Source organism: Bombus huntii, chromosome 18 (assembly GCF_024542735.1).
Source record: "Bombus huntii isolate Logan2020A chromosome 18, iyBomHunt1.1, whole genome shotgun sequence".
NCBI lineage: Eukaryota > Metazoa > Arthropoda > Insecta > Hymenoptera > Apidae > Bombus > Bombus huntii.
Genome location: NC_066255.1, coordinates 3,719,391 through 3,744,566, shown reverse-complemented (window position 1 = coordinate 3,744,566; position 25,176 = coordinate 3,719,391). Strand labels below are relative to the sequence as shown.

Sequence of the window (25,176 nt, the reverse complement as noted above, 5' to 3'; positions counted from 1 at the left end):
GTGCGAACACATTTATAGGCAGGTCGTTCATCCGTTTCTTTAGACTCCAATCGGCGAACACAATGGACATCGTTCTCACGCGTTAATCGGTTCCAACGATGACATTTACTGCGACGTATCGTCGTTGCGTCCAATAGAACGTACACGCAGATAACGACAATCGTGGATGAATCGACACCTCGTTATCCACACATTTTGCTCCATTTTTTCACCAATTTCGACAATACGCGCGCGCCTATAAGTTTTCCACTTCGAGTCGTTACACGGCGATGACATTTTATCGTACTCGTTGAAATTTCGATGGTTTCTCGAGGTTTCTCGAAACGTGTATATCGGTAGGAGTACACAGCACCTGTTACAGTCTGTAATCCAAGTTTTATGTCGCCGCTAACACTCGAGCTTGCCTCTCTAATTGGTCTTTAGGTAACCCGTTAAGCGTTAAGTGTTTTATGAACATCGAGATGTTCCGAAAACTATTTGGACGGAACGACTTCTTCCCGCGTTTTCATTGCCTTCGTGCTTTTCCAACTTCTTCCCTTTTTCTTCGTAAAACAGGCCGGAATTTCGCGGTTTACCTACTACCAAGCTTGTGAAACTTTATCGTTCCTCGATACGTGGATGCATAAATGGGAATTAACGGAGAATAGCAGCGAGAGAATAACCGGATCGCAAGTACTCGATTCAATTTTAATTAAGAACTAGCTACTTCGTTCCGAAGCGATTCTTATTCGTTCTTTCCATATATACACATTTAGAAGTTTTCACGGAAAACATTAACATACTATTCCCCGTGGATGATTATGCCGCACGACTTACTTAATTAAACATCGAGTATTTAAAATAATTGGCAGTGAATGGTAGTTCTTTATTGATCCGCCGTTTTACTCTCGATGAAAACACCTTTGCATTTTCATCGCGTTCCAAAGTAGTACGTAGACCGTTAACACACCTGATACTTACGACCTTTTAATTACGATATTTAACGATTTCGCCTTGCTTCTAATACCCACTTACCTACGTTTTCTGTCCCGAATAATCGATGGACTAATATCCATTTTATAGAGATCGGAGAAAACGTAGGTTCCTTTATGTACGTGCTTAACCGATCGTCTTTTATTTAACTTATCTTCCGATTCTGTTGATTTTGCTCGCGTACCACGTGAAAACTCGTTTTATTTTATTTACAAGTAATATTCATAAATAGGAATTACATCTGTTAAAGCAAACTTGGCGATATTTAATATGAATTTACGACGAGATATTGAACGTTATGTGCATCTACTGTGACTTTCTTGCTTTCGTCCTCAAGAGGCCGGCATAAATATGTATGAAAGGAGCCACGATGCATCGAACTGCGTAATTTGTGGCTTCGAGAGGCTCGGCCAGAGGACCATAGCGCTCGTAGCCACGAAAATTTTGAATAAAACGCGCCATATTAGCGTAAGAATCAAATCAACGACGGACGACGTATAAATAAAAATTCTCATCGGTGAATGTGCAATGCTACGGATTATTCCATTGTTCACGAAATTTTCGTCGGTTTGTAAGTTGAGTTGCTCGTAAAGCACGTACATAATTTACACAGTAACACTCGCACAGCTCTGACTTTTGTTACGCGAATCAAAATATCATATTCGTATTGGAAGATTGAATAATTCTCATAAATTGGAAAATTTATTAATGGAAAATCGTAACTACCTGGAACATTCTAACACATTCACATTAGGTTTTTTGAAGCCTAAATTAGATATAAAAAAACAAGTCGGAAATCATTGTCAGTATCGTCATACGAATGGGAAAAAATCGGGATACTACGAAGTATTCCGGAAAGCTGGAAAAAGTAGTTGTTCACGGATTTAATTACGTGACGGTGGACGCAGTGGGAATCTCAATCTAACGTTTGAAAGGAGGAAGGAAGATGAACGAAAAGCGTCGTAAGCACAAGGGACAGGTGTATATATATATATACACATAATAGATATAAATCACGCTGCTTCGTCGACGATGTCTCGCCACATTCGCCGAAGAATTCGTTGCTTATGAGGTCCGTTCGTTGCAGGAACCTAAAAAGGATTTTTTCCCGCAGACGTTTAATCAACCATCGTCGGTTTTATCCTACATCGTCTTCGTTGAGACGAAGATCGCGGACCTCCCGGTAAAACCCTTTAATTAAATTTAATTAAATTTGTACACAGCGTAGATATCCTTTTTTACGCGGCGCTGTACACCGCGGAAATATTTCGGCAATGAAAGCGAGAAGAGGTTGCTCTCGCGGCTCTCCGATGTTTATCGAAGCCGGTTTCTCCGAATATCGATCGAACACGTAATGGCGCCCTATGGTAAAATACTCTTTATTCGATCGACTTGCGCAGGACGCGCAGGATATCGAAGATATTCGAGTATTTTTGCTGTACGTAACGACCGTTCGCTCCAATCTCGAGAAAGAGAATTTGGAAAAACGGGATAATATCGTCAGTCGTGAAATTAAAGGAACGGAGTAAAAGACGCAAAGATAATAAACGCGGAGGAGCCGACAGAGGAAAGAGAAGAAAAGGAGGAGTTAGAACGAAAAGAGAAAAATGGATCGATCGGCAGGCAGGATCCGCGGACCTTTTATTTGCGAGAGTACGTCGAGTTGGTCGAGCGAAGGAAAACGACGTTATTAGCGTGGGCAGTCGGATACCAGAACTTGCTCGTCATATTTCCTACCTGAGTCCTCCCACGGTTCCGCCCGCATCGTATCTTGCTTCGTTCCATCAGTCTCTTCGGGAAAATATCGAACGAGCCACTCGTATACACTGCAGCCACGTACGAATTTTCGTATTTGTCTGGGATCACGTTTGGATAAAATGGCAGTGTACGGATCCCCTGCTGACGCCGATATATAGAGACGACTTCTCTACGTGGTCTAGCCAAACACACAGTTTCTATTCCAGCAGCTGGTCGTACACGTACGTTCGCTAAACCCAATCCGTATAAACACACACGTACACCAGTAGAAAAGAAGACGATACTACGTGGGTTACCTGAGCGTATATCTCACGATATGCTTTTCTTCGTTACTCCGGCGTCACGTAACGCCAGCGACACGGGTGGAAACGGGCGGCGGGCTTTCCAGTCGAATAGAAACTTTGCCGCAACTAGATAAATTACCTTTCTGGTCATTAACTGGAAAATACCCGCGACGAATCGGTGGAAATCGTAAACGAGGAACAGCGAACGAGGAGTCGAAAGACATAGGAAGCGTATAAAATGGCACTCGTCCGAGGAAACGTTATCGAGGATATTTGAATAAAACGACCTACTATTCGCATAGTATTTCTTTCTCTTTCTTTTACGTTTTGTCTTTCTTTCTCTTTTAATTGGCGGAAAAATTTGTGTATCCGAAGAAGAACTCTGCGCTTACTACTCATCAACTACGTGTGTACGTTTTATATGTTCATACTGTGTTAACAACGTTGGCGCGGAAGAGAAGGAAGGGAAAGGAAAGGAATCGTATGTCGAGGAAAGTATACCGAAAGTGAGGGGCTAAAGCGCAAGTTTGAAGTTTTACGTGCAAAAAAAAAAAAATAGTATTTGGCGCAGCCTGTATTCGCGCGAAATTGGCCCGTAAACAAGGTTGCTCGTCAAACTCGTGATGCGGATACGTCGAGAATGGCCAAAAGTCGTATCATCCCTTCGTTCGTTCGGCGTAGAAAGAATCTCTGTTCCTCCTTCAAACGAGACCAGAGAGTATTCTGAACGAAGCACAGATTTCCTATGTTGAAACCTTTTCTTTCTCATTTTCCGAGACGCCAAATAAGGCGAAAAATAAATATCATCGAATAACATCTCGCGATTACAAAGGAAACGAATCGAAACGCTAGAACCGTGATTCTACTTTCGGTCAACCGCGAAACGTAGGTACTGGAACGTTTAATATCGTGAAACGGTAGCAAAATACAATTTTCATTGCTGTTTATACAACGCTGTTGTATCCCGACGGCAAGTACAAGGAAGTTTGTAAGTGCGAAACGATAACCGTAGTCGGTGAATGGAAATGCCTGTTCCCAAGAAGCGAGCCGGAGGTCATATAAATAGATATACACGCATGGATATCGATGTTATAGGTCGAGATAAAGGGAACTTGCACGTTTTACGCCGCTACCACGAGCGTCGCTCGAAGCCGATGGAAAAATGGCACGTTTACGGTCGACGGAAACTTCGACCGCGTCTTGACTAATTCGCCGCGAAATTTTCATCCTGCGGATTTCCCGCAGCATCGGCGACGTTATGTACCGATTTTATGCCATCCGCTGGTCGTATTTAGAGTCGCTGAGAGTTTCAACGGCGTGAAAAAGACGAGGGGGAACGAAGAATCTCGACACGTTTCTGTCTCCACATCCACTTCATGAAAATAATCTTTTCTTGCTTCTTTTAACAAAATCCGAAATTCGCAGAGCAATGCTACATTTGTTGGGATTATTCGTAGGTCCGTTAACGTCATCGATCCATATTGAAAAATATGATATCGCGATGTCGCAGCTGTTCGGCTGAGTTAAGACATAAAAATGGAGAAAACGTCCTGCAAAAATTGATAGAGATTCGGCAGATTCATCCTTCGTTATCTGCTGGTCTACTTTGGTGTACACTAATCGCTTTGAACGTAATACAGCGTCTATTCTCGGAGAAACGACGTTAACCAGCATGATCGAACGTCAACAGCGTTGCAGTTACGAAAGTTCTAGGCATCATAAATCCTGGCAGAATCGCCAAAAGAGTACTCTCACTGTCTACCGACCCTCTTACTGTGTCGCGGCTTTTCGGCAAAGATAGAGGTTGAAAACAGTTGGAAAAATTGACGGTACTTGTGATCTGACGGTGACAGATACGTGGCTAGTTCCGGATCCGGAGAGAGAGATTCAGGTCGGTAAACAAAGGTCAACAGCTCGCTTTGACCGCATACACATTCCAGTCAGAGTTACAATCGCGCTCGATGAGCCTAACGAGATCAACGACGCCTCGCGGCGATCGCGCAATGATTTTATAATTCGTGTTCGCTATAATTCGCATTGGCTATAATGGCCGACGATCCAGGTAGGGTTTTATCAGCTTCGTGGAATGTAACAACATTCGGCGACAGCCGAATGTAAATCCGGGAGGTTCGACGGTCCGATAAATGCGACAAAGTAAACCGATATATATTCGTATTGTATTTATGCGCGTAACAGTACATAAGAGGAAAGTACGGCGAATGTTCGTGGAATCTGAATCTTTAAGAACGCACAGGTGTATGGATTACGCAAACGAAACGTCCGATCGAATAGGATGGACGTTGGGTACGGGGACGAAAATACAATCTCGTTCTGGCAGAGCGCTAGCTTCTTCGTCTTCGTTTCTCCGACTGGTCAGTTTGTCTCTCCTTCTTCTATACGTGTTAGCATGGTTCGTAGCTGACATTGCTCGGCATTTCCCAAAGGATACCAGGCAATTTCATATCTGAGAACAAAAATGACAAAGAGTAAACGCAGAAAGAGAGATAGGGAGAGAAAAAGACAGACGTACGCTGTTGTCCATTTTCCTCGTAGCCACGAAAGGGCGGGGTCAGCGAGGGCCAAAGGGAAACGACCATCGTGCATTCCAATCTCCACAAAGTAGAAGATCCGAAAGATCTTTGGAGCAAACGTGACCTATACAGACTAGTTCTCGTAAATTTGCCAGTTTCCTCAGAAATTTCGTTGCTTTCTCCCGATTACGCTCTTCTATTCCCTCGCCATCTGCAAAGCGAAGACTCTTGTAAGCACAGTTTTGCCACGATGTTGCTTCGCTGTTTCATCGAACGATGATTGGAAACGAAACAAACATTGTACGAAGTGAAACTGATAAGATCCAACGAATGCTCGCACAGTAATATCTGTTTAACATGCCTATGTATATTTTTACGCTGTAACGTGTTATTACATAGATAACGTTACCGAATGGACTAGAATCTATAAATGTGGATAATTATCACAGATTGAAATCGAATCAATCTGAAGTTCTTGGCGTATAAAGCTAAATCGGTCGATTGTAATTGCATTCGCGAGGCGGGAATCGATAAGAGATAATCGCGTCGCGAACAAACGTAGAACGCGAATAATTAATTAAAGGCAAACTCGATAAAAAGTATTGTTATTCTCCTATCTGAGAGTTGATGGACGCTAGCGATCGTAAACACCGACGCTTCCAATGGCGGTGTGTCGTGCGTGTTAACACACTTTGTCAGTGTGCAAAAAACATTTTAATTGAATTTCATTCGATAAAAGATAACTTTTTGCGACATCGAATTAATCATCATCATCGGCTATCTTGTTAGTAATGAAATCGTACATTATGGGACTATAAACGTTGAACGTTATCGTTTCACTTACATCGAATGTTCATTCCCTTCTTTGCATTTGTCCAAGTAAATTGTGTAACTTATTTTTGTTAAGGTTACGACACTTACTAATGTTTTTCCCCCTGAGACGAAAGGGGAGACAAAACCTATCTCTAAATAGGTAACAATTAAAAGCTATAAACGCTATTCCCATTGAAATATCGTTTATTGTCTTGCATCCTTTAATTTATATCTCGTTAAAAAGATCAGAATGCAGAAGTATTAACGCAAACTTTCGAATACGTTTCTACGTGGTACGTTTTAAACGTTACGTAAATATTTCGTTTTAGTTCATTTTCTCGACCTACTCTACGTTTTCTTACGACGATGGTTTGATCATTTCCATTACCGATTTACATTTCCAATAGAAACTCGTTTTTTCCCGACGTAGCGTGCATGATAACGAAGCTGTGCAACAGTTCGCGGTTAACATTTTCCACTCAAAGCCAAACAACAATACCGTTCGATAAGGTGGTATAAAGATCTTGAACCGGTAGCAGCTGGCAATAAAGCCAGCACATGGAATAGTAAACGTAGCGCGGTGTACGGAACAATTGCTACGCAACATGAAAGGGTTGCGTCGCTATCTATCGATTTCAGGAGTGACGATGTTGGAAAAATATCGGAATAGGAGAGTTAAGAGACTCGTCCTATGATCGTTCGACATGGGCGCGCTCCGGTACATTGTGTGGGTAACTTTATCGGACACTCGGTACACTTTAAACGCCAATCACTATGCTCGATAAAGAAGAAAGCGAGTTTCACACCGCAGAAACAAATCAAATAATTTTTTACTGGAAATTAAATCGCGTATGTAATTTCCTACGAGCGACAAATAATTTTGAGAACAGTTGTTGAATTATCGGGGTTTTAATTAAATGTAAAAACACCGACTACTTTCTTTATAATTAAAAGAATTTCTTTTTAACCGTGTTGCAAGTACCTTCTCGTTCTCGCGATTTCTCGTAAACCCAACGGCACTTGGACTCTGTCGTGCTCCGCTACAAAGAAATAGATTTAAAAAGTTGGAAAGTTTGATCGCGTGAATTGCGCCCCGAGCACGAGCACCACTCGGGGAGAACTTCTCGAAACTAGTTTCCCGGACTTTGGCAGAAAATTCTTCCAGTAGCTCGACACGGCAGCAGAAATAACGAAAAAGAGAATAAAGAAGAGGAGAGAGCGAAAGTTAGCGACCTAACGGGATCAATTTTCGAATACCGGGCAGGTATGGTTTTCTTTGGCGCGAGTAGAAAGGATTATTCGTCGCGTGGTTTTCTCCATTCCGTCGATCGAAGTCGGCCGAGAAACTTTTTCCAGCCAGGTATTCCTCGGACGAAAGGGTTACGCTGTGTTTTTTCTCATGATTTTTTCTGGTTTCCGGCAAACCTGCGGTCAATAGCACCCTTCCATTCGTTCTAGGTAGCAATTTTTTTCTGGTCAGTCAAGAAAAAAAAAAGTATTTTCCTGTCGGACAGTTGTAAATCTTTGCGCGTTTCTCGCGAGTCGTTGGCAGCCGTACACATTGTCGTCTTACTACTCGGAGAACAGCGGGGCAAGTTAGAATTTACGATGAGAAGTGCTTTAGGAAATCAGTGTGACTCGAAAGAACGAAAGGTTTGCGAAATTTACGAACGTAAGCGCAAATATTAGCATTAGTTTCGAAGTTGTAAGATGTCGTTAACTGGGAGCCTGTAATAGAATAGCAGACTTTATCGCTTGTTTATCTACCATATATGTATTATAACTGATTACGTAACTCGTTGAATGGATCATTAAACGAAGCACGCTAAACAGATTTCTTGCGTAATAATCATACCAGGGTCGTTCAGTAACAGTAACAGAACCGTGTAGCGTTTTTATCCCCCAACTTTGCGCTATTTAAATAATAATTCTACGGCAAAACATGTTCACAAGTGTTTGTTGAAGCAAGCGGCGGTCAGATTGGACGTATAATAACTTGCAAACTAACGATATTTCGGCCCATGTTTAACCTAAGACTTTCTTGATTCTTTTGGTAGCATCGAAATTGTTTATTATAAAGGGGAATCGAAGTTGAGTTATATATCCAAATTGAAGTTAATTTAGAAAAATAAGTTCTATCGGGTTACATAATGCGCGTTTATAGCTGTCGAGATACGCGCATAAACGGGCCGTTGACGTTCATGGCTCCTCGTCTTATCCTTTTATAGGCGTAGAACGTAGCGAATATTTTTACTTTCGAGTCGCTCCGATAGCCGCAAATTATATCACGTGTGCTCGTGGTTAGACCACGAGGCTACGCCAGGCTTAGGTATTTATTCCGCGAGTATCCTAGACTCTAGGATATAACGTTCGATCCTACGTAAAATATCCTGCAGTGGATAGCTCGGTCTTTGCAGAAAGCCGGTTCTCGACATTTCGTCGCGCGAGCTATCAACCTATCGAGAGACCGGACTCTTTCATTCCGTTTTATACATTCCTTGTGATCCTCTAGTAATATGTTTTTTTTTTCTCCGCCACGTAGTCATCCTGTTATCTCGGAATAGGTGTATTATTACAGGAACGTGAGTATTGTACATCGTGGCTAATTCCGAGTCTTTATTTTTCACATTATCTTCCTTTCATCCGTTCACGCGACTTTCTACGCTTTTCCATACAATTTTCTCGAATTTGCTTCTTCCGTTATTGCTAAATATTAAATAACAATTACGAATTCCAAATATGTAATGCCTTTGGGAACGTCAATGTACGTAATAAATAACTGATAAAATATTGGTAAAATAATCTTAAGTTTTCCAAAAATATTAAACGATATTTTGCAACGAATGCAATCGCGTACCGTCGCTTTTGTTACCGAATTTTCACGATCGAGGTTATCCCGCAGACGTTAGTGAACGTCGGTCGTGATTCAAGCAAAGTGTTCGAAACGCGCAGGAATTAAGACTAATTCGAGAAGAAGATGGAGAGAGATAGAGAAAGTGAATTTGCGAGCGAGCTTTCACACAGAGAAACACGAAGAACGAAGCGCAGCGATTCCACGATAATTAAATTATTCGTCGTGGCGCGCGCTAAATTATTCCGCGGAGATTTCATTCGAGGTGCACGGCTATCTGCGTCTCTTCGATCCGGGAATAAAAGTATTTCTTTGCAATTAAAAGATAAATGACATTTACCCACTCTCATTAAGAATCCCGCGTTTGGTCGGGCTCCTATCAAACAGAAACCGCGCGATGTTTTAAATTCGCCAGCCGCAGATGCTTTCTACAGGGAACATCGGCGAATGTTTTGCAAAATTTTGAAAGATTTAGATAAGTGGAACGATATAATGCTTCTTTCTTGGCTTCCAAAGAACGTATTTCACACTCGATGCTGCGTATAAACATCGTACTTTATACGACGAATGTATTTATTTTCGGTAAAACTGGCCTTAATTTCAGCGCGTTTGAGTTCGTTTGCAAAGAGCCCGGAAAAACGTATCCCTACGATCGATAATTTAAAAGAACATTCGCTCGTAAAGGAGTCAGAATAATAGTTGATCTGCTTTTTGAGAAAGTATTTGCGCTAAAATCGTTTGATCAAGCAAACGTATAGTACGCGAACGTTTGGCCTTAAATGCAACTGTATATACAGAGAAATTGGTCTGTTCGCGGATGAGCGTATAGAGTGAGCTCGTAAAATCGGCAAAACGTGGTTGACGAAAAAAAGAATACGAGGCGCGAAACGCGGCGATTCCGTGGAACGCGGTGTAACGAAGAGCAGCAGCGGAGTAATTTCAGGATGATAAATAGTCGCAACAAGATCGAAGGTAGAAAATGCGACGCTCACCGGGCAGTGGATCGATATAGCACCGGTGGATTCTCTCTTATCGATGCTTTTATACATAGATGCATAGAGATACGTGTGGCCCCGACAATATCACGCGAATCGCCACGTTCAATTTCCAATTTATTAATTTTGCATGCGCAATATTGCGTGAGATTGCTGCGCGCACGGTTTGCTACATACTTCCAGTTGATTACACCAATTTACTTTCACGCAGTTGTTGCAAACCCACACCTGTGAAATGCTATTTCGAGCTACAATATACAAGGTGTCCCGTCTCGTTTTTTCACTCTTCTTTGGATCGAAGATTCCGGCTAAAACCGAAGACGATAAGATGATGGAATTAGATTACCTCTTGAAAAAAGCATCCATAGACGCGATAGCGAAAGCCTCTATTTGTAAACAGATGTGACGTGCATTTTCTAGCAAAGTAATTGAATTAATACACACGACATTTTTATTTAGTTTGTAAATACAAAGGATTCAAAGTTAGGAGTTCAATGAAAGCAGCAAGAAAAATTATGTAAATATTTAGGGTTAGGTTGTTTAACCTTGTTCCCAAGCCATGAATATTTCTAGCGTTTTTGAAAAGCTGTTCTCATAATTTCTTTCTCAAAATCGCGTAAACATTCTCAAAGTTCAAAATATTGATCGACCTTCGAAATTCAGATCGTTCGTCCCGTTGCTTTCCAGTGATAAATTTCAACGCACCTTGAAATAACTTCTGTACAGGTGAAAAAACTATAAGCGCGAAATTATTGCTCTCTCATCAACAAGGACTTCGATCATTCGAGGGCTCATTTTGAAAGACAAGTTGACTCGTGATTATCGTAACACCGTGTACGTATGTACCTATCGGTCGTACGAAATGCAGGCAGCTCGAAGCATGCGCCAAGGTGCAGTCGTTTCGTCTTGCACTTTGCGGACGCGTGTGCGCCCGGCACGAATAACGCGCTCGTTGTCACGCGTGGAAAATTCGTCGTCGTTGGAAATGCAGGGTATGTAGGAAAGTTAGCAGAAAATGCGTCGAACTACTTGACCGCGGTTGTTACTTTGATGGCGCGCGGAAAACACCGAAGGAAATACACGCTGCAACTCGATGCCAAATTACGAAAGTCCCCCGCGCAATTACGCGTCCCTTCCGACAATTTATCTTGGCTAAGTTTTCGCCAGATTTTCCGAGAAAACCTTGACCCTTTTTATATAGAAACAGGGACCCCTGTTTTTTCCCCTCTTTTTCTTTTAGTCATACAGTATACTATAGTTCGTTATGTAGCGATATATAAAATAGCAGCTTTTTTTATTAAATTGCAGCGGCTAATGATCTTGCACTTTGACATTACGTTTTCCACCACATGCGCGTTAATTCGTGGATGAACGTTGGTGCCGGTTTCAAGGTAAAAAGTCTTAATGAAACATGTACCGCTGTAACAATTTTTTCCCGAGCCCTGCCGATAGCATCGTTACATCCGTGAGTCGCATGTAGGCAAGTCGCTAAATGCGTGCAGTTCCAGCAAATTTTTTTTTATTATTCCACGAAGAGAGTAAAACCGTCGTGCCGTGCACGATTCTCGCGCGTTATACGTTTCCGTACCTACGTCGATAAAAGCTGATAATCAAAAACGATTCGTTAAAAGGGGATAAGGCCTGGGTTATTGCGCGAAATTATCGCGAACCTTGCAAACTCTAGAGATCAAGCACGGGTAGCTATACCTTGAACGTCTCGTCCTAAACGAAAGGAAGTAGAACGAAAAGGTAGAGATTATAGATCGTATAACACATTCTACGAAGCCAGAAAAATACAGGTAGAAGAAGCAACAGCTCGAAAATAAACATGGCGGCACCTGGTGTGGTCGAACGATGGCTGCCTTAGCTAGCTTTTCCGTACTTTTACCCGACCCTGCAGCACTCGGCCCATCGCTATTCCCCCACCAACGCCGACATTTGGCTCTCTTGGCCAGGATAGAGTCGACTTAAGGGTGGGTTGTCGATGAAGAGCAGCCGGAGGTGGGGTTTTGGAAGGCAATTGACCTGCTCCGATGATACATCTTAGCTATGACTGTTTCTCGGTCGAAGCAACGAGGATCTTGGGGCTCGTGGCTCGACCTGTAAACACTGGAAACCCATCTTCCTCTATTACAGCTCGAACCTAACGAAAAAACCGGAACGCGTATCTCGTAAAGCGAACGCGAGAAAGCAACATCCGTCTTTAAGCCTGTATCCATCCACCAACTTCTTCTCGGCAGAAACCGGCAGATCCATGTCGGCGCACGAACGTGTATATGCACACGGCGTATACGTTTTCGGGCTGGTTTTTATAGGGATGAGTCGGTCGGGCTACGTGATTCCGTGGCGATGACGGGAAATGTTTTTCGAAGCAACCGGCAAGCGCTGGAAAACGGAATTAACGAGAACGGGTGGCAGGGATGCGAGAATATTTTTAATAAGTCAAAGTTCAGGTCGTTCGGTCGTTGACGCCAGGTTACGGATGAGAACTTAAACTTCAGTTTTCTCCGAGGGCCCTGTTTCCACCTTATTAAAATCCACGGGGTGGGAGTCTCGGTTCAGCCTGTCCGTATATTATAAGCTCACAACCGAGTGCCTGGTACTCCGTGAAAACTCTCGAGCCTGGCTCCTATCAACTCTTGGTACCTTTTTACTTCGTCCTTTGATATTTTTCTTGTTGGCCGATGCGTGTCACCATTGGCAGCCGGGGAATTGCGACAAATTTTACAGAAGAAGTATTACCTCGGGCAAAGACGTCGCCGTTCGAGATTAGGAGCTTTTTATCCGCATTTAAATATGCAGCTTCTGCAGTCCATCTCTCCGGCTGCGCATTTACATCTATTTTACATTCGCCGGATTCGCGTACACTTCTGGCTACGTTTCCCGGCTCGCACGGAAATTTCCTGCTTAGATATTGCGGCCGTGGCCGTTGCACGGGGCGAATTCTAGCGGTTGCTGTTCTCTGATGCTCGCCTCCCCTGCCCTGGCCGTTTCACCGCCGACCCGGCGGCAACTTCTCCAGCAGTAAAGCGGCTCGTGCACTTTCGCAGGGTGCATAAAGCGAAACGGCCAAAGAGGTAAAAGAATTGCCGATATATGTGTTACTATGTTCGGTACGTCCGCGCGGCTAAATACGCTGGCTGTTTAGCCGACCTGCATATCAAAGTGATCCGCTGCCGTTCGACGCTGGCTCTTCGCCAATATCGGACCAATCGAAACGAAATAGAACGACCGACTGAAAATAAATTAGTCCTTTGGTCCTTTTTCTCGCGAGTCGCGCCACAACGAAACGGCTGGATATCGTTATCGATCGATTTTTATGGACTTTCAAATGGAAACACGTTTTTTTTCAATCCGTTAACCGGAGAAGACAAGTTAATTTGTCTCACTAGAGGATCCCTAGCCTCTTAGTCATTCTTATATAATATCTACGTGTGCAACGATTTATCTTCGTTAACTTTTCCTTTCAATAATACCTGTATATATATATATATATAACTTTGACCAACGAATTTTTACAATGTAATATATTACAATTCTTCTAACATTTCGACGATGTGTTGTGATTTTCTTAAAGTCCTTTCGATCGTACGCTTTCAGATATTACAACGAGACGATTGGAAACCGATCGATGGAAACGGTCTTTTCTATTAGCCGCGCGAGAAAGTTAATGACACGAGACCGAGTCTGAATCGCTCGACGTGTAGCGTGTCACCGTTCGTTCTACTTTATACTCCCTCGACGAGACCTACCCGCGCGTACCTACCCGCACCTTTTCTACAATTCTCCTGGAATAAGCAGGAAAAGCAAAATCTCGATTCGATTCACGTTCTAAATGAACTTGTTAGCGGCGCTGTTCGCTTTTTTCATCGCATCGGGACGAAATTGGACGAAAACGATCGACCAGTGTTCCCTCTCGACGCGATGGCCTCCCTTAACGAGCTGACACGCTGTCTCGTCGTTGCTCGTTTCTCTGTTTTCTTAATGCCCCGTTTCCTGGCGTGGGCGTGCGTACTTTTTTTTTATCGCGAGCCAAATTGCTCGACTGCTTGTTAATACGCGTATTTTACGTCGCTTATAAATGTTAAATTGCACGGGGTTGCGTTACGCGCTTTCTCCCGTGTACTCACAGTCCGTAGAGATTATTTCTGCAAGTTGCCAAGCTTTGCCAGTCGTAGCGTCTAACGCGAGATTACTTTCAAAGTTTCTGGTTACGTGGTATCGTCGTATCGCGATGGATACATGATCGGAGACGCGAATCGCTTACGAGAGACGCACACTGAGCCTTCGGATCAAATGACTCGCGTAATTACAGCGAGAGATAAAATTTACCGTATCTATCAGCGTTTCATCGCTGCATCTTCCTTCATTCGCAGGACCAGTTCTATTAGCATGTCTGTGCTATTAACCGAACCTCGAACAAATGTTCGTCGTATCTCGTTTGTTGTTCAAATAGGAAACAAGCTGTCGCATCTCGCATAATCGCAAGCAACGTGAAACATATACTGTATCGTTGCTCAACTTTTAATTATCTTTCGTTTCTAAATATAGCTGAGAAATAGATAATTTCACGTACGACCAGACGTACGTACTAAATTTCTAGTAAAATTTTTGCCTCGCCTCTTCTATGCAACGTTGCATCACAGGTCGTAATTTCTACTCTCAGCCGGTACAGTCTCCATGAAAATTTGAACATTCTCACCGGTGTGCGACCGTTTCGCAGGAAATCGAAATTCTTGCTCGATATCATCTGCGGGAAGCTCACCGCCCGACGAATCAGAGAATTCCAAGGTTAACGAAAGGGTGCGTCGCCCGTGCAACAACCGGCACGCGTACTAAATATTCATGGTGTGTATGGCGCTGCTGAGTGGCTGGGTGTAACACAGTTTGGTAACAGTTGCCAGCGGACAGAGTAGGGATAGAAAAAGTGGCAAAGTCGCCATGCTGAATCGGAGTAATGAACGGCCCGATGTACGCGTGCGCATCGTGTTTCGTGTGGCCTATGCGATATCGTGATGTATCGAGTTGGCCAGCATCGATCGATGCTTAGTATTCGACCCAGTTGCTTCCCCCCGCGCCGATTTCCCGCGTATCCAAGTAAATAATACTTTTCGTTTGTGTCGATCGGCCGATCATTAACATTCGTTTGTTCGACCGCACGACCGCACGAGGGTGAGCTTCCGGCGCATCGAACTTCGTAAGTTTCCATTAAACACGCACTTAACAAACGTTTCAACTAGATCTCAAAATAGACATTGCGGATTGGATAAAGCTTGCTGAATTTGTCGGTTTTCGTATCTAAAAGGAATCCGATTAGAACATGCTCGTATTTCGGCACACACGCGTCCAATTTCATCGTGCGTATCTACAAGATTTATTTGCAACGTATAAAAAATAGCACGTGTCGATGATGGTCGAGGAACGTCGCTCCGGATGGCTTCAGATAATCGTACGAATGATGGAAATCTCCTCGATGACGATCGCGAATATTTTGTCGTCGAGTGGAGATTCCAGATAATAGGGAGAATGATGGTGACAGAACGCGGTTTATTCTTATAGAAAAGATGCGCGTCTTGTTCAACTTGGTTCTATGGTTGGTCTTATGGAATTCGCTTTCTCTGGTCCTTCTTTTCGTCGAACGAACAGATATATTGCTTAAATCTCGAGCTATAAAAAATTCACCTCTTCCATCTTTTAACTAAGATATTATACATACAAGTTTATATCTTCATACTGTCCATTTTGAAAAAGATTTCTTCTATTAATAAAATCGAAATGAATATTCAGATTTATTTTAGACCGAGCGTTAACGTTTTGTCGTTTGGACCAAGGGTCCAGTGTTTCAGATGTGGTACGTGACGAGGTTGTTGGAAACGAGGATTCGACGGCTCAGCATCCAATGGGTAAGTTTTCAAATCTATATATTAGTCAGGTAGAGTAGACGCGATAACTATTTTATCGTGTATACGAAGCTAGATATCCGCGATAATATTTGGCGTAAATTCATCGAAAACGAATCTTATTTTTGGCAAACTTTCGCAAGAGTTTTTCGATCGAATCCAAAGTCTTGCGCCGAAACGTAAAGCACGGCGTGTTAAAGCGATCGTTTAAACGCCAAAGGAATTCGAAACGAGGCAACACCTCTCTGTTTTTGGAAATGCATTATTTTTCTCGACGCGATAACGTTGTCCTCGCCGTCCTCCCACGAACAACGAAATTTATTCAACTTACAAATAACAAGAATACCGTCGGAAAGTCCAAGTACGATATCCGCGACGAATTTCCAAACTTTCCAACACGGTTCAATCTCGAAAATTGCAAATGCAAATAAAACCGCGCGTCTCAAGAAGCACGAAAAGCTTATATAACGAGAGAGAAGCGGAGAGAACAAGAGGAAGAGCCCCGTTCGAATTAATGGAGTCGGTTATCAGGCGTAGCACGAAGACGTTCGGCTACTTTAGGAACAGTTTCATCGAGGAACAATCGAGAGGAAGGAAGGAGGCTATCTCCGTGGAACAGATAGGTCAGGAAGTTGCAAGACCAGCCACGTCGAGGTAGAGGTGCACGCGTGTATAAAAGACCGGTCCAGGGGGCTGGTGAAACGTCGACTTTCTCTATATAGATAGGTCATCGCCGGTGCGAGGCAGAGAGAGAGAGAGAGAGAGAGAGAGTCGGTTATCCGTACGAACCATCGCGCTGAAAATATTCTTCGCGAAATAGCTTTTCAGAAATTGCTTTACGATAGGTATAGGAATAATCGTGCGACGGTATCGGTTCGCGACCGATCGCTGGAATTCCGCGAAACGTGGAAAAGAAGGAATAAAAAAAATGTCTCGTATAACAATGACGAAGGGAGAAGGAAAGGGAGGAAGGGGCGGAGATATAGAAAACGCGAAAGGATCTCGTTATCTTGGCTGGTTTCGAACCTGCGAGGTCCGCTTCGGTCTATTTGCCAGAGTTCGGAATAAGATCGCGGCCACTTTCGGAACTCTTCGTTTAATTAAGCTGAAAGCGCAACCGGTTATACCGTTTCAGCTTGCAGCCTTTATGGATACGGTTTGTTTAGGAAGCACATGGAATATTCGTTCGGACCGCGCGCTGTCCCGCTCGGTGCACTCTATAGCGTAACACAGTCGAGTCACGCCGATAACAACTCGGTCCGATATCCAATTTAGATGGATACAGAGTTGCCTGGAAAGGTCACGTATTCCGAACGACGCTGCCGCTGCGTATTACCCGGAATAAAATTTGATGGAGCCACGGTAAAGGACTGCGGAATTTTCGAACATGACGAATGGACCGGCGCGATGGTTTCCTGTAATCTTTGGTCCCCTTGTTTTACGAACTGGTCGTTCGCGATGCCGCGGTATTCCTCGACTTCCGAACGACGCCCGGGTTAAAGACGTAACTCGAAAATTACCGTGAAGAATCGTCATTTACCTTTGATGATCATTGTAAGTACACGGTGTCCATATATTAGGTAAGATACCAGACCTTTACTGCGATCATTCCACAATCCCCTTCGATCGTCGAAATCCACTTATTTTCCCACGCGAAACTTATTCCTCGTCCATTCGGAAATTTACACTTCTTAGCAAAGCGAAGACTTGCCGCCGAGCAGAGAACAAGGAACACAAAATTCAACGCGGCTTTCGACGCATTCCTCGATGTACTTGGAAACGCTTGCCAGTCAAGAATCGCATCGGCGTTCCTATCACGTAAGTGAACAAGAAAGAACGGGAAACGCGAAAGGGTGTATACGGCCGAGGCTGGGATCCGATCGCACGAGCGAGTGGATACACCGACGTATCGCGATCGCGAGGATCGACAGGGAAAGAGGAACGAGGAGAAAAAGAAAGGGAGGAAAGGCCGTTCGGCGAAAAAGGGGAAAAAATTTGCCCGGCACGACGTGGTCGGACGACAATACAAAGTGACATGGTGGATGCATCGGGCAGCGTGTCGAAACGTAGGAGCGCCGCTTCCGCTGGCCGGAGGAGCCAGAGGTTGGGCTGGGTTTCTCTCCCGACAAAGAGCACGGATACACCCTGTGCACGTCGGTACAGTGGGGTTTCGCATTGATCGGCGGCCAGGAGAACAGCCTTGCTCTGATTGGCTATCCCAGACCGCGCGTCCTTGTCGCGTCGACGGCTTTCTCGCATGGTGGAACGAAGAGAGCCGAACTTCCGAGCTGTCTAGCTGGCTTCCGCTGGTTGAACAGCAACCACGAGCCCGGCCAAAACGGACGATCGACGAGGAGGGAGTCTGCTCTCGGATAGACAGAGACGATGGACCGACACACGCGCAAGAGGGACGAAGAGGGAAACGGTAAAACGAAAATGTCGAACCGACTGGAACTTGCGAGAGAGATAGACGGACGGGTCGTTTCGTGGCGAGACACGGAGAATACATAGTAAACAAAATGGAAAACCAGTGAATTGCTTCAGTGCGTAGGTCGTGTACCAAGATGGGTCAGAGACGGAATTACTTTGGACGGGCGAGGGAGGAAAAGAGAGAGAGAGAGAGAGAGAGAGGAACGGTTTATCAGTTACTTTGGAACTGGAGTCTATCCCTTATCACCATCCAATCACCTTTGGCTACCACCTCCGATTCACTTGCTACACCTCGTTTATCCGCGTTCGTTTCTTTTGTTCGTCCTTGTGATTATTGTATTCTTTGGAACTATGCGAGAATATAATTGGAGGAATAATCGAGAGGAGGTTGAAGGGTTAAAACTTCTCGACAGATTGAGAACATGCTTAAAGAAGAAATCGTCAAAAGTTGCAGTGGAGTATCAATGACCATAGGAAAACAGGCATTCCTTTTTTTCTCCGGAAAGCTCTTATCGAGACGCCCGGATGATCGACAAGGAGGCGTCGAAGGAAAAGAAAGAAACCAGAGCTGTTTAGTGAAACGATTTGATGGAAATAGTAGCGTAGGGAAGTCGAAAGGATCGCGTATCGACGATGGCAGGAAATTGTTTCTTATCTGCGTTTCTCGAGTCGCTGTTTCGGTCGTGAAAAGGATTCCCTCGAGACTTCTTTTTTTTTTTTTTTTTTTAGAGAAACGTTGGAGCGTCTGTCGTCACCGATTTTATGCGGTCACTCTTTCCGGGCTGATTTGTTGGGAATTCTTTTCGAATTTATCGCTCGTTCTTCCTGTTCCCTCGATTGAACACTGAAAAGGTTAAAAAATTAAAATCCTACCGTCGAAGACACTCCCTTTTCAAAATTTCGTCTCTTTTACGTACGTTTCGGCGAATTTCTAATTGTTACATAACGTTATATAATCTCTTCAAAGACGTTCGACAAGCCGAAGCTTCGTTAATACAGCGTCGAGTGCTTTTTTCGGAAAATATTTACCTAAATTATTCTACGTAAAGGAAAGAGATGTAGAACGTAATAATCGAGATTTTCATTCGGTTCGTCTTATTAGACAGGATATTTTATATTCTTGCGAAGGGAAGCGCACGAAAAAGATGGAGAAAATCAGCATTTCAGTTAACTCTGGTAACCTTCTGTTATCTCCGCCCAATGAAACTCGTACACCGGCAGAACTTCATCCCTACTCCGACTCCACCAGCTTTTCAAACAATTTTCCCACCTCCTCGTTCGCCATTCTTGCTAGTTTTATCCTTTCCTGTATACTTCAGCATTGTCATTTTTCTTTTAAGATCTATAGTATTTACAGTACGAATGCTACACGTCTCTATTACGCTCTAAAAAACACTGTGTTACCTTAAAATCGGCCGATTGTCTCTTTTCATTTATCATAAAGCGACAGGTTTCAAGACCAGTATGTACAATATGTACGTATTGCTTTTCAAATATAAAATTCAGATTACCAGTAGCCTTCTCAACCTAAAAAAAGAACAGAATTTGGGAAGGGAAAGATGCAAAATGTAGATCGGTTCGCTTACCAACGGTTACCGTGACGAAATGTTTATAAAACGAAGGATCTATGGACACCGAACGTGATTGGTTTCGCATCGAAGTCCGCGAAATTTCGCTCAGAGGGCTGAGAATTCTAATTAGATGGATCCTGCAAACCTGTTCCGATGAATTAATCGCAATGAATCGTCGTTTAAATGCCTGCTACCGATTGGACAACGCACGAAACGTTAATTGGATACAGCTTCACCTTCTATTCGGTTCTGGTTTTTGCCCCGCACCCTCTTTCTGCTCTCCTGCGTCTCTTTATTTCTTCCGATCGCGGTCTGCTCGAACAACCACGCGACGACGCGACTGCGTTTATTATTACACCACCCCGGACCGGTTAATCGCGAAGCTTTATCGAAGGATCGGTGCTGTCGGGCAGTTCATAAAAAGGCTTGTTCATAACGCGCGGCAGATCAATTTCCAACGCAACTAATCCTCTATACCGCGGTTATTCCAGTCGACAGCGGCGTCTTATAATTCTTTATGCGGCTCGCGATTAAGATTTTTCGATGGTCGCGTCCGAACGCCCGCTTTAAGAAATCGTAAACCGTTTCGAGCCTGAACGATTTTATTAGTGCGTCGAACGGACCAACCAGGAGATTAGCAACTCTTCCCCCCGGTGCGTGAGACGAAGCGATCGGCCTGCGGAAAGGCGAGAAATTGGATTCACTTCGCAAATTGGATTCTATCGACGCTGCATCGCCAACGTGGACCGACCCTGTCGCTCTTTTGATTTACCAAAAATCTAAAAAACCAGTACCTGTGACGACTCGTCGTTCCCGATTATTATTATTAATTATTTTCATTCGTCGTTTCGACGCTCGAGTTTAAACAACTTGATTTTATCGCGCGTTTCCTAGGAAAGATTTTAAAACGGAACCCAAACCGTATTAGTTTTAATTTCGTATGTCTGGTGCGTAAACCGAAATTCCAAGACCAAAATCGAAAGCTCGTTCGATAAGCTTCGGGACTGATAACGGATAATCGCCGGTACCGTTTAAACGATCTTCACTCGCGATAACGACAACAGCGAATCGTGCTAAAAATCCTGAAAGTCCTACATGGACCCATTCACGCCCTTGCTAGGGACTTTTATTGATTAGCAACCGAAAGCTTTTGCTGGCCGGAGCACGTGGCGCCATCTTTGGACGGGCTCTCTAGTCAATTTTCAAGGAAGCTTTGCGGGGTGGTGGCGACGGAACGAAAGGGGTGGTGACGGCCAGCCGCAGGGTAGGAGACTCGGAATCAGGGTGAAGTGGGTCGAGACGTGGCGAGACGGGTCAACCAGTCGAGACCGGTCGGTCGCGCCCCGACAACCCCTGCCCAACCCTTACGATCCCACTACTATGACCCGAGAGGTGTCGGGGAAGTACGTCAGTATCGATCCCTTGTGTCCATGTTACACGAGATCGTCGTCCCAAAATTCAGGTTTCAGACGCACCAACGATCGAGAAACTATGCCACGATAGTTTCCATCTGGATTATAAACAAATCCCACTGCATACTACGTCGACACGCGTAAATATACTGTTACTAGGAAACGTAGAATCTTCTTTGGACATTTTTCAACAGACTTTTTCTAAGATCTGTTGCAACCAGTTCTCGCTGTAAGATTCGTTATCTGCGAAGAGGAATAAATTAGGGAAGAACGACGATTATACCTAAATTAATAGGAGGCCATAGTGTCTCGAACGATGGAAGGGTCTGCGCATATCAATGCTTTGACCGAACACCGACGAGATTCTCCTAACCAACTTGGAATAATTTGGTCGGGGCTGAAGCAACGAGACTTCCTGCGGTCTTCCTCGGAGATTGCATCACCCGAAACGGTATTAATATCGATGCTAGCGAAGTTTTTTAGTGGAAACTCCAACGTTGAGTGGTAGCGAGATCCAACTAGACTTTGGTATGGCTCGAGCGTTCAGCTGAGCACAGTGGTTTCGGAGAAAGATTGGGAAAATTTTGAATTCCCATGTGTAAGAGCCAGCAGAGAATAGGATTTTTAATTTATTCTTTGAAATTACTTTACTAGAGATGTTCCTTTAAAATTAAATAGTATCATGCCTGCGTTTGTTACGCCGGATAGCTACCAGATTTTATAAAATCAAGGAAATTTAAGTCCAAAAAATCCTCGTTGCGAGATCGTTCGCAAATCGTTTGTGGAATCTCTCGTCGGAGAATCAACGTAACCAACCGATCTGCTATGCTTTATCGACCATTTATCGACCATTGAGCCCTATTATTGGATCAAATATGGCCTTGCGATACGCTAGAAACGCGAGACTCCTGCCCTTCGTAACTCTACTTCCATATCGCGGATTTGAAATTCTTCCAGTTTCCTATCCCGGCCATTTAAATCATCCCTTAGGAAAAATGCCCGCTCGTCCCTTCGTATTATCCGACCTGGATTCTTCGAATAAGGAACGCCTGGATCCCGCGAAGAAATTCCATCGATCCAGTCGGGGTTGGTTTGGTCCGACGGTGGCGGTAAAGTTGCCACGATATATCGGAGCGAAAGGGTCAAAAATGGAAGGGAAAAGTATTGCTCGGGCGTGCTCGCTGCTAAGTCTGTGCCGAAAAAGATTGGCGGATCGATCCGCGGCCGAATTGCAGCGAGTTTACGTAGAAGCGCTTGGCCTCGTGTGACAGAGGCTCGGCTACGAAGTTGGCCGCTTGGCTGTTAGATGGCGACACAAATCAGTCGATGTCTGGGAGCCGAGTGGTCCAGCCGCAGCTCGAATCGCGTGCTCCGTGATCGAGGACATGGCGCTCGGACATGGCGTCGAGAGAGCAATCCTCCTCTCCGCTCGTTTTACCCGCCTTCGTAACGTTCCATCGAATTTTTCGTCTTCCTCCGGCCCCTCCGGCCTCTAACTGTAACCGGTCCACGTCGAGTATTTATAAACGGCTCGAAATAGGACCGCTTTCACCTCTGGCCACTCGCAAACACGGCTCAGGGTAGTTGCATTCGCCTGGGTCAGCTTTGATTTTAGGTTTAACGCGTGCCTGGCCCGCGTTTAACGACCTTGTCCGTACGAACGTGCTGCGTGAGCTACGAAAACTTGTCGGCTAGTGGAAATCCGTCGAACCAAACCTCTCCGCCTTATCACGCACGCTGATTGCGTACTCCGTTGCTACGACGTTTCACGATCGAATAGATTTCTCCCAGTCAATAATCCCGGTTAATCAATCTCGGCTATGTAGCAACCAGATGTCGCGTTGCCTTGGGACTTGACGCGAATTTTCTACTCTGCTCGTGCGTCCTTTCGATGAAATTATTCGACCAGCGTTAGGTAACGAAGGAATCATCGAGGAATCCTGACGTCGTAGGAAACGCACGAATGGTAAACGCTTTGCGTAACGCTTTTCCCATTCTTTTCAAAGGTTCTCTCTCGCGGGATTGAACATCCGAAGGGATGTCATCGTTAATTTAATTATCGCGAGTCTGAACGATTTGCCATCGATCGCCCCGGTCGTTTGAAATTGAAACGAACGGTCGAATTCTTAGCTTTTAAACGAGTAGAATATATCACTTGCTAATGTGTAATTAATTCAAAGACATTCCGTTTCGTTCGATACACACGCTAATTTCGGCACAAGCTGGTAGATATTAGAAGCTGTCAGACCAAATAATCGAAACAGCTGCCTAAATATAGTTTCGTCTGTTTTGAAGATACCTATAAATCTTTCTTGCAAGATAGATATATGTATAAGCTTTGTAATACCTAAGAACATCCAACTTGCAGATTTGAAACGGCCTGTAAACGAATCGTTACTTATTCACCACCTTCTGTTTTCTCGTTCTTAGAATGAAAGAACGAGAAGAAAAAAAGAATGATAGAAGGCAAAAATACCTGTGACCAGGAACGTTAAAGAAAATTAACTTCGTATCTGGCTTCTGGCAAAGCTCGGTCAAAAAGATCATGTTGGCGAGGGTAAATTCTTGTTAAAAAGAAAACCGTACGCTATGCTGACGGTGAAAAGAATTCCTTCGGTACGAAATAGCCCGCATAGCTTACCCCTAATTCAACCCGTTATTAGTTTCGACCGCCTTTATTGCGCTGCTCGGCGACCGCTGTATCCTTTCAGTCTCCCGAAACCTGAATGCAATTACCCTAACGTCCAGTGGGGTCATATACGTGCTGTCCGGCATAAGCACTAGCAACATAAAAAATAATAAAAACGGAGAAAAAGAGTGGAGGAGTATCGTTTAAAACATTTTTGAAGACAATTTCGCTGTTACAAAAGGATCCGTAATAAAAAATGAGTCCCGATTGGATAACTTTTTAAATATACGGGATAATTCGAAAGTTGAATCGTCTAGTGCGTTGTTCTTGGAAATCGTAAGAAGCCTGCAATTTACATTTTTCCCTACGTTGTTACCAATTAGACGATGCAACGAGGTTAAGATGCGTTTATGGCGTAATGATCTGAATAATAAAATCATTTAGTCCCGATGCTGTTTTTTCCCTATACGCGGAGTGATTCGCAGGATCTCGAGGCGGAATCGCTAATTAACGTTCCCTGATTACACGTACTCGGTTAAAGAGATACGCTCGCGCGTTATTTACGAGTGCGTTACTCTTGTTACGACGGCCAGTGTAATCCTATTTATAAATAGCCGTTCGACCGAAGCCGGAGACAAAGCCGCGAAACTTATTATAACGTATTAACGTAAATTGTAACTCGCTCGAGAACAGAGCTTTCCAAATCTACGATGCCAATTTGTTGCAACGGTGTTTCTCGGTTCGCTGGTTTTAAAAACTCGTACGCGTCGATGCGCTTCTCTCGAATATGCGTAATTAGGCGAAAGCGGCGCCCCACGACAAAGAGGAAATTATTATTCCGCGCCCGACGTAAATTACTCGCTCCGAACCAACTCCGCGCGAGTCACAGATTCGTTCGCAGTCTCGTTGCGTACTTTGCGCGGTTTTAGTCATGGAGAATACGTGTCTACGGATTCGCGTTTGAAAACGAGCAATAGAACCGAAAGGACGTGCGCCGAGGAATCAAGCGGTAGATGGATCAAGCGGCGAT

The 25,176-nt window shown here is 44.1% G+C and overlaps 1 long non-coding RNA gene across 1 annotated transcript in view; it reads left to right on the top strand.

Moving 5' to 3' along the window:
• Positions 1-25,176, top strand: part of LOC126875489 (uncharacterized) — a 173,066-nt gene that overhangs the window by 30,454 nt on the left and 117,436 nt on the right. The window contains exon 2 of the long non-coding RNA XR_007693477.1: positions 16,036-16,107. This is a non-coding gene — a long non-coding RNA (uncharacterized LOC126875489). The remainder of the gene's footprint in view (positions 1-16,035; positions 16,108-25,176) is intronic.